The following is an 11,600-nucleotide window of genomic DNA, read 5'->3' as shown; positions in this document are numbered from 1 at the left end:
ATGTCGAATAATAATTTCTTGTATATTAGGTGACAATGATATATTTCTAGATGTCACCCATTGTATATAATATTAGAATTGTTATAATAATAATACTAACGTTACAAGAACATACAGGTCACATCCGGGCAAGGTGCTCATGTAGTTGGATTGGACCCGTAATTATCTAATAACTATAGGGTTATAATGGATGACGAGACGAGTATGCATGGAGTAGAAGGGAGTAAGCAACAGGGAAACAATGTCTATGAGAAGGGGAAGACATGCATGGAAGAACATATCGTAGATCAAGAACTGGCTAAAGAGAAGGAAGATTCACCAAAACACAAAAAGCGATCAGAAAAAGGAAGGAGTTCTTATGCCGATATGGTTATTGGGTCTTCCAAGGAAAGAGGCTATTCATGTATGTTAGCAGAAGAATAAGAGTTTGAACTAACCGATGAAGACTGTGTCATAGATAGGATATGGGATTTTCCTACTATTAGTTCTTCAGAGTGGGTCCATAGCTTAATTGATAAGAGCATACAAAAGTCGGCGATAGTAAGACTCTTGGTAGGGTGATTAGGTTCAATGCCTTAGAATTGAGAATTCAATCCCTTTGGTAACCGCAAGGGAGGTTTGAACTAGTAGACCTAGAAAATAGTTACTTTATTGTCAAGTTTGAATGCATAGAAGATTACTTGAAAGTGCTAGCGGAAGTACCCTAGACGATTTATGGTATCTACCTTGTGGTACAACCATGGAATCGATTGTTCTCTACCACGAAAAAGAATCCTTCACATGTAATGGTTTGGATAAGGCTGTCGAGACTGCCCTTATATATTACACTAGAAATTTGTTTAGTATGATTGTATCAACTATAGGGAGTGTAGTGAAATTGGATTAGAGTAAGGGTGAATGGGGCATATTTGCAAGGCTATCTGTTATTGTAGACCTTAACAACCAATTGTTTTCGTGCATAGGAATCAATGGCTTTATTAAGAAGTTGGAATATAAGGGATTACAACTAATAAGTTTTAGTTGTAGAGTTTATGGCCATACTAATGAACATTGTAGAGTGGAAAATCAATAGGGATATCATTCATAAAGAATGTTCGAGTCGAGAAGGGACTCGATAACTGTACCTTGTAAACTATCACAGAGATAATCATCCGAGGGACACGGTATATGGTCCATGGATAGTACTTGAACCTAGGAGACGTCGACCGATAAAAGAGATAAGCAATAGTAGTAAACGAAACAATAAGAGTGAGACAAATAGAGGCTATAGGTTTACTATTTTACAAAAAGAGGAGAGGTAGATAATCTAGGTAAGCAACAACATGAGGCCGATGGGGTAATCAGCGAGGGGAATGATCAGTGGGATAATGGGAAATAAATAGTGTTACATGGGGATAGTGGCAAGGATCAAGTTAGGAGTGGGCTACAAGTAGCCAAGAGTCTAAATTAACTACGTTAGGAAAGAAAGAAGGAGGATCAATAGTGGAAAAAGTTCAGGTTGTGCCAATTGTTGAGGGGTAGGCGGTTAGCAGTAAAGTCCAATATAGTAGCAAGGCTCAAGTGGCACCAAAATCTAAAGTACTTGCGCAAGGAACAAAAGTATGAGAATCATTAATTGAGATAGTTACGGTCGTGTCAATTATTAAGGAGCAATCCCCTGAGGTAGTCATACATAAATCAACCATGGGGAGGGTAAGCATGCTGCGATCACTATACTAGAAAAAGGACGAGTCTCGAAGGGTAACAGTAAAGGAAGAAGAAATGTAGAAGTTGGCGGCTCCATAATAATAAACAAATAAGTTACCAAGAGATGAATGAGGGAAAAAAAACAATATGAGTTGAGAGCTCCAGATAAACCTAAAATATCGAATAGGTAGAGTCGGTGTCCAAGCAACTAGATGCCTTACAAACCCCGAGTAGTGGCAGAGTAGGTACTGGGGACAACGCACTTGAAAGATTGAAGAAGGCTTGGGTGATGGGGAACCTTGGATTGAGAAGAATGATGATTAGGTCGTATTAAATGACATGGTCGATGTCGTTGGGCAAGATTGAACAAGCCTGTAGGCTTTGCAGTGTAGGTATGTAGTAAGTTCACTTTATTGTCATGGATAGGATATAATTTTAGAATTGCCAAGGGTGGCTAGCTCCTCATTCAAAAGAATTTTTAAAAAAGTGGTCCGTAGGAATAAACCTCATATAATAGAACTAACAAAAACTTGAGTTAGTAAAAGAGGAGAAAATGAAGTCATCAAGAAATTGGGTTTTGCCAACTCGTTTAGAGGAGAAGCATAGGTTTTCAGTGGTGGTATTTGGATCCTTTGGGGAGGATATGGATATGGAATTTCTACAAATCTCAAACCAATATGTTCATGGTCATTGTAAAAGTATAGAGAACAGAAATTAGGTTGTGTTCACTACAATGTATGCAAGTCAGCAGGTGGCAAAAAGAAAATTGCTTTTAAATGTATACACAAGTACAATGGAACAATTCAACGTAAAATTTTGTCGTGAGGGCTTTTTTGAAGTGGCGAAAATCGGAATAAATTTAGAAAATCGAATTTGTAGACAAGATTTGAAATGTTTGGAGTCACCATCCACCTTTCGGACTAGGTAGGTTGAAAACTCCTGATACGCTCTTTTAAATAAAAAATTTAAAAAGACAGGATTTGGTAAGCGATTAAGAGATTTTGGGTTCGGGAATCGATTACAGTTGAGGAAGGATTAGCCCCGCATAAATCCCAAAATTGATACCTCTAATATAAATTTGTCCCTATATTGAAAATTAAAAAATTCAAATATTTATTTAATTAATGATCCATTTATTCCCTAAAATATTTAAAATTTTATAGAAACGAACAATATTTGTTATTTCCAATTAAAGAAGAAACTAACCCCTTAATCGAAATTAAGATGGTTATTTCTTATGTTTTAATCGAAATAATAAAATACTATCATCCTTAAAAATTAAAGAATTATTCAATTGTTAAACCCTAAAAGGAATTCAAATGTAACAAGTTAGTCACGTTTATTATTATAAAGAATAAGAATGTTCCTTGATATAAATGACCAAAAGTAAATAAATTGATAATGTATGTGATTAAAACATAAATATTTTGAATTTGATGAACAATAGTATACAAACATAAAAGAAAATTGATTAATTCAATAGTTTACCCCAATAATTAATGAACGAGACACACAATAGTCTCTAAATTTAAGATACTTTTACTTTATTTAAATTATATTGGAGTCATTAAATTTTAATATTGCTTTAATTAAGGTTATTATCGTCATCTGATATATTTATGTAATTATGTGTATTTTTCCTAGTAAGTTAGTATCTTTCGATAAGATAATAACACATGATATAATTTAATGAAAACTGTATATAAATTATGATGTGATTTGAACCTAAAATTCTTAAGGAGAGTATAATATTTAATCATAAGATTATACATTATTATTATAATTTTATTAAAAATATTATCTAAGTTAAAGTATAATTAAAATTAATTTTTCTATTTTATAAAATAATATTAATTCTATATAAATTATAAAATGATATAATAATATATTTTTAACATTGCAGAAGTTTTAATGTCGTGTGTCAAGTCACTAGTGAGACCATCTTAAAGTATTCATTTGAATTACGCAACAAGCTTAATGGTGCATGCAAGAACCACGAAAAATGATAGGCGGAGCGAAGATCACTCCAAATCTCTGTTTACAGTTTTTTCTTCACGAATTTATCTTATAAATTAGAGTCACCGAAAAATAAACATAATATCAACAATAAAAAATAAAAATGATAGGAAAAAAAAGAATAGAAAATGGTGGAGTTTATGCAGCAATCTGCATGGTTGTCTTCTTTTCTCCGATCGTTCAGTCTCAGGGTACACAGATACCGGAGGACAAATCCAAGGTAAATGATTGGTTCAGTAGCGTTATCAAGCCTCTCAATCAAAGGGCTGGCACTTTAGACCCAGAATTGGTTGAGGCCGAGACTGAACCTAAAATCATAAAGGTTAAGCAAGGTGACGGTGGAGATTTCACTACCATAATGAAAGCCATCGACAGCATTCCAGCCGGGAACAACAAACGCGTTATAATATCTATCGGACCCGGGTCTTACCAAGAGAAAATCACGATCCCTCGAGACAAGCCTTACGTTACACTGATGGGAGACCCCAAAAACATGTCCAATTTGACATTTGATGCCACCGCAAGGACTACGGAACTGTAGACAGCGGCACTCTCACTACCTTGTCTAGTTACTTTGTGGGTGCTTATCTCAACATAATAGTAAGCTCCAGAATTTAACCAGCACGTATGCTTATATTTTAACTCTAATTATAATTGATATTTAACTTTTATAGAGGTAGTAATAGAATATTTGAGATATTTAAATTTTAAAAATAAATATCAAACTTTAGTGTACATGAGATATTATGTATATGTATCCTTAGCCTGTGGTTGCATGTATATGTTATCTAGGGTAGACAATGAAATCTAAATTTCTTTAGATTAATTGTTTATTTTATTGATGGTGCCTAATCTGAATTTTATTTGTATCCTTCCATACAAAAATTTCTATTATTAATACATATGTACATATCCTAGAACATATTTCTTGATGAGCATGATGATCTATACGTTTGAAATGTATTATTATTCTTTTCACTTGTAGAATAAAAAAAATTGAACATCATTAAATCTCATCTTTTACACGTATTATACATATTGTTATCATTTTATTTATTTTCTCCACTTATAAATTATTAACTACATGTTCTTCCTTGAATTGAATACATTGTTAACTTTCAATACTTTGTTAACAATTATACATAGAACAATGCTCCGAAGCCTGACGGGAAAAGGGAAGGAGCACAAGCGGTTGCCTTGAGAGTATCCGGTGACAGATCGGCATTATGGCTGCAACATATTCGGTTTTCAGGATACAGTGTGCGATGACAGGGGGAACCACTTCTTCAAGGATTGCTATATTCGAGGCACCGTTGATTTCATTTTTGGAAGTGGGAAATCTTTATATCTGGTATACATTTAAAAAAACACATGAAATACGATATATATATAGATATATATATGCCAGAATTTGATTGGAAAAGTGGGATGCAGGACACGGAAATATTTGTAGAAATAGAACCGAAACTTACAGTAATCACGGCACAAGCTAGAGAAAGTTCATCGGAGGACACCGGGACTCCATTGTGCACGGAAAAATCACCGGAACGGCAAAGGGTTCATTTTTGGGGAGGGCATGGAAGAGCAGTCCGAGAGTTGTTTATGCTTATACTGAAATGACCGACGTTGTGAATCCTGCCGGCTGGTCTCATGAAATGCAACCAGAAAGAACCAAGTAAGTTGATGGTCAATGTTGATAGCACACACCAACCTTATTGATTAATTATGATAATGATAATTATTTTTTTAGAACTGTTTACTATGGAGAATACAAGTGCACTGGGGTAGGCGCATCTTCCAGTGGGCGGGAGCCATTCACCAAGCAGCTAACCGAAAAGGAAGCCGAACCATTCCTGTCGCTTGACTACATTGCTGCCACAAAATGGCTGCTCCTTCCTCCGATGATCTGATCAATCTATTGTTAGACTATACCCAAAGACCAATCATATGATGATTGTAATAATACATTTATTTACCGATTTTATTGAATAAAGACATTGCCACTATTATTATCAGTTATATGTATGTGTTTAACAAAAACTGAAAGATAATAAAGTCCATATAATAACATTATTATTATTAAAAGTTCCATATTCAAGTATTATTATGGGCATGAACAATATATTGGATTAACCCACCATGAGCATATGTCTTGAATTATTATGTAACGGTCATAACATTGCTCATGGTGATGATTATATGTATGTCCCTCAGACTTGAGATCAATGTTATCTCGATATAAATTGTTGTACGTTTTGATACAGTTAAACACGCTTCGTAACTGGTTGCACTATAAAGACTGTTTTTTTCTTCTCAGTAACATGAATTTTTATTTCCGATTTTTAAAATCATCCCAACCGAAGCGTCATTCAAAACCCCTCTAGGCCTAAATAGGGGAAAAGAGTACTCCAAGGTTGATGTACAAACAGCCAGTCTAGAAAAAACATACATGGTTTCTCATTTCGCCAAGACTAGATAGTAACTTCAATAGCATAATCATACCTAGCAACAACAGACAACCAAAACTACAAGAAACTGACGACAGAGAGCATCTTGCAATAACTACATGCTATCGAACAACCCAAAAATCAATTAAAAAAATCGCTAAACAGAATATAGCGGAGCGTACAGACATAGACCAGTATAATCTTACCAACATACTTTAAACATTAATTGTCTGCTAAATCCTATCTCCGCGAGTTGATCTGCCAAGTTATAACACATCTTAGGAGTGTACACTAGTTGTACCTTCCTTACAGTCATTAATCTTCAATAAATCTCTTCAAATAACCAGTTCAATGCTACTTTCGAATCAGATTCTATAATCAGTTCAATTTCCTCACACCAGCTAGACTTACTAAAAATCTCTAAGGTTGTTTTGATAGCTAACAGTTCAGTAAAATCAGAATTTACACAAGAGACCGGGCCGAAAAATATTGCCACAACATGCCCAGCTGTTGATCTTAACACATAAAGACTGTTATTGAACTTATCTTGATATATGTAGTGGAGTGTGTATGATTAAGATAGGATTTGTCCTTCCTACATAACAGGAAATATATCACAGGCCACTTGATTGAGTGATACTAGAAATGGATGGTCATGCTCAAATAAGTTGATATGAGATACAACAAATTATTCGTTAATTAGAGTCTACTCTAGATATCAAGAAACAATATATGGGCTATCCAAGTGTGACTATTCCAAGACTTGTGTCTATTCTAGATATAAAAGGCAAAGGGATGTAATACATAAAAGAGTTAATCACGAAGATGATATGTCGAATCATAATTTCTTGTAACTTAGGTGACAATGATATATTGCTAGATGCCACTCATTGTATATAATATTAGAATTGTTATAATAATTAATACTAACGTTACAAGAACATACAGTGTCATACTCTAGGATTGAAATGAGAAAAGATATACAATTTGTTGTATGTTACTAAAATCTATCTAGAGTTAATATATGTAGCGCTAAGGAGTGACCAAAAATCTATCTTAGGGAAACTGTGTAGGTGTAGGCCTCGACTAGTTTCAACTTCAAATTCTATTAATAATTGGGTTCTTTACTTTAATCTGTAGTTTTTCTATATTAATAAAAGTTTTGTTTTATTTTATTTTTCATCTGTTGTAGCAGGATTTGGGGCAAGGTGCTCATGTAGTTGGATTGGACCAGTAATAATCTAATAACCATAGGGTTATAATGGACGACGAGACGAGTATGCATGGAGTAGAAGGGAGTAAGCAACAGGGAAACAATGTCTATGAGAAGGGGGAAGACATGCATGGAAGAACATATCGTAGATCAAGAACTGGCTAAAGAGAAGGAAGATTCACCAAAACACAAAAAGCGATCAGAAAAAGGAAGGAGTTCTTATGCCGATATAGTTATTGGGTCTTCCAAGGAAAGAGGCTATTATCGTCATCTGATATATTTATGTAATTATGTGTATTTTTCCTAGTAAGTTAGTATCTTTCGATAAGATAATAACACATGATATAATTTAATGAAAAACTATATATATTATGATGATTTGAACCTAAAACTCTTAAGGAGAGTATAATATTTAATCATGATATACATTATATAATTTTAATAAAAATATTATCTAAGTTAAAGTATAATTAAAATTAATTTTTCTATTTTATAAAATAATATTAATTCTAATATAAATTATAAAATAATATAATAAAATATTTTTAACATTGCAGAAGTTTTAATGTCGTGTGTCAAGTCACTAGTGAGACCGTCTTAAAGTATTCATTTGAATTACGCAATAAGCTTAATGGTGCATGCAAGAACAATGAAAAATGATAGGCGGAGCGAGTATCACTCCAAATCTCATGTTTACAGTTTTTTCTTCACGAATTTATCTTATAAATTAGAGTCATCGAAAAAATAAACATAATTTCAACAATAAAAAATAAAAATGATAGGAAAAAAAAGAATCGAAAATGGTGGAGTTTATGCAGCAATCTGCATGGTTGTCTTCTTTGCTCCGATCGTTCAGTCTCAGGGTACACAAATACCGGAGGACAAATCCAAGGTAAATGATTGGTTCAGTAGCGTTATCAAGCCTCTCAATCAAAGGGCTGGCACTTTAGACCCAGAATTGGTTGAGGCCGAGACTGAACCTAAAATCATAAAGGTTAAGCAAGGTGACGGTGGAGATTTCACTACCATAATGAAAGCCATCGACAACGTTCCAGCCGGGAACAACAAACGCGTTTTAATATCTATCGGACCCGGGTCTTACCAAGAGAAAATCACGATCCCTCGAGATAAGCCTTACGTTACACTGACGGGAGACCCCAAAAACATGCCCAATTTGACATTTGATGAGTGTTCAGAATAGTTAATATTTGCTCGTTATTTCTTCGGTTTTGTGGATTTATTGCAGTTGATTTGGTCGTGTTGTGCTTGTTTTCGTACAGGTCATTGTTTTCCAGAATTTGTGACAAAACGGGCGAATTCTGCATTTTTTTTATTATTTGGTCACGGCTGGAGAAATGGGCACGACGCGGTATGATGTGGCAGTTTCTAGAAGGTCCAGTCAGCGGCGGTTTCTAGTAGACTTCTTCCGCACGCCTTCTTGAAGATTGACGAGTAGAGTTGCATTAGGAGACTAGTTTAAGTTTGAATTTAAATTTAAAAACAATTATCTTTTGTATTATTTTATTATTTTCTTTGCTTATCCTTTAGGCTTTGAGAGGCTATAAATACCCACTTGGGGTAAGCCTAAAATCATCATTCGGAATACATCCTTCTTTTCTCTCTAGTTTTTATAAAAGTTTTATCTTTTCCTTTTCAAGTTCTTTTTATTTTTCTTTATTTTCAAGTTTTTTTATGCTAAGTATGACTTTTGTCATGCTAGCTAAACTTTTCATAAGCCGAGAGCTGTCGCGATGATTCAATTCCAACGGGAGAATTGAAACGGTCCCTTAATATATTCGGAATATCTCTCTCAATCTCTGCGCTTATTTTTCAAAATCAAAACAGTTTTCAAAATCAAAGATTGACTTTGGTTAAGAGGTTGTTGCGATTAAACGTGTGGGAGGAAGATTCGGCTTATAGAAAGCAATTCGACTTCATGGGAACACACTTGGCGAGATAGCTTCACCAAGAGGGATTTGAGATTGGAATTGACGGTTATAGAAACAACAATCCGAGTCGGTCGCCACGAACTTAAACGGTATTTGATCTACGACAATAGATGTTGTTAGAATCAACTACCGAAGCCGGAATCAAAGATTGCCTTGGGTATTCGGTATACAAGATAGAGTCACAAGGATAGCCCTTGTAGACAAAGTAACCGACGTGAATCCCGAAGAGAAAATCTTATTCGATGATCTAAAGGAAATTGAATCAAAGCGAAGCTTGAGGCTACTTTTACCGTATTTATTCACAATCTTCATCTTCTTATTTTTACTTTAATTACTTTTATTTAATCACTTTATTATCTTTTACTAAAATTGATAGGGAAGCGGTGGCGGATTGATGAACGTTGCTCTTGTTGAAGAATCAAACCTAGAAAGCTCTAGACTCGATGAAGAACAAAGGTGATGAATATGGGAAGGTGGCGGCAGTCGCTAGGATTGTTTAGGGTTTCTTTTATGTGCTGGAATCAAGACAACACGATTAGAATAAAATAAACAAAAGATAAATAAATGAAAGATGAAATAAGATAATAAAGAAATCAAAAGATCTCCCTTATGAAGGTGAACAGTAAAGATAATTGATGGTGCGGATGGATTTGTGGAAAAATAGATGGATAAGTGTCCTATCGAGCCCTCCTAGTCGCAATGAAAAGGCAAACACGATAAATGACTCTAACCAACCCTCCTAGTCGCGATGAAAAGGCAAATTGGAGTGTGAAGATTAATCTCACTCACAAGAACTTGAAAGAACTCAAGGAGAAGAAGCTTCGAAGGCACAAGGCAATCAGCACTTGCAAAAACGAACTCTCGTTGTATATTAATCAAAGAAAATTATTTACAAAGTAGAATGAAGCCTCCTTTATATAGGGGCTGAGTTCTAAAGGTCCTAAATAACTAATGAATAAAATAATAATAAAAACATGTCTTAACTCTAATTCCTAATAAAATAATAATAACTAAATATAATATTTTAACCCAACCTTAATTCCTAATAAAATAATAAATCTAATCCTAAAAGATAATGCATCATCCTATATTAAGTTATATTACAAATAATCAATAAAAATATTGAAAATTCGTAATATTTACAAAATCCCGTATAGGATTTTCTGCATGCACCGTCTTCAGTAAAATAGTCATATCTTGAGTTCCCGATATCAGATTGATGCGATTCAAGAACCGTTAGAAAGATAAGAGACAGACGGTAGTATATTCAGAAGACATCTTGACTAAATAAGATCAGGATCCCATTCAAAAAGTCGTCGTAGGTCTGCTTCTGTTCTGATCTTCTTTTCCAATGCTTGGACGAGTGGATCATTTGGAAGAGTTATTACTTCTTCCTTTGATGTGAGCCTTGTGATGCATGTATCATCCTCCCTTTCTTCAAAAAGATTCAACCTCGAATCTGAAACATTAAAGGGAACAACATTAGAATCGTTTAATGATTCATTCACATTATACTTACCGAATAGATATGCTTTGAATCTTCGAGACTTTTTTCTTCTAATAGGTTCGAGTAGAAACATTAGTCCAAAGAAGCATGTATTATGGACTCTGGTGCATGTATCATTCCCCCACTCATCAAAAGGATTAGTCCTCGAATCTAAAAATCCAAAACAAAGAGAATTATATATGTTGAAAGGAAAACTTGTGAAACATTTACCAGGATCAATGTGATGTGTCTTTATGCATTTTAGTCGAGGTTTCTTCTTTGTAGGAACTGATTTCTTGTAGTCTTGAAATCCTCTTTTGCATACAAGTCTTGCAATCTAATGTTTTGGTTGAAATTCAAGATGGCGCCGACCACTGTTGGCTTTCTGTATGATTGCTTCAGATAATTTCTCCATGGTTTTATTCGTGTGTGGCGAGAATGAGTGTTTAAAAACCATGTCAACTGGTTTGTTAAAGTAATCCCTTAGGTCTCCTAAGTGTGGTTCATTAATTAAGAATTATCGGGAGGAGATTTGTGGACTGTAGAACCTATTTAGTTGACAAGGAAACTCATATACAAGATAAAGCTCATTAAAAGCACTTTTAAAAGTATGGGTAGAAATATCAGAAATATCCGAGTTATTGTGATATACATCTTTTGATATGTTCAATTCTCAGAATAGTAGTATGCGTTTTATATGTAAGAGTATACCTTCGTGGTAGTGCATCGTCTACTGTGTTTTGCTTACCTCGGTCTGTTATGCACTTAAAGGAGTTGTGCTTAGTGTGGATGACAACTTCACG

The 11,600-nt window shown here is 34.4% G+C and overlaps 1 pseudogene; it reads left to right on the top strand.

The window, feature by feature from the left end:
* Positions 1-3,805: 3,805 nt before the first annotated feature.
* On the top strand, positions 3,806-5,612 carry LOC120170194 (annotated as a pseudogene).
* Positions 5,613-11,600: the final 5,988 nt, after the last annotated feature.

Source organism: Hibiscus syriacus, unplaced genomic scaffold (assembly GCF_006381635.1).
Source record: "Hibiscus syriacus cultivar Baekdansim isolate YM2019G1 unplaced genomic scaffold, ASM638163v2 tig00111774_pilon, whole genome shotgun sequence".
NCBI classification, from domain to species: domain Eukaryota; kingdom Viridiplantae; phylum Streptophyta; class Magnoliopsida; order Malvales; family Malvaceae; genus Hibiscus; species Hibiscus syriacus.
This window is presented reverse-complemented; position numbering and strand designations above follow the sequence as displayed.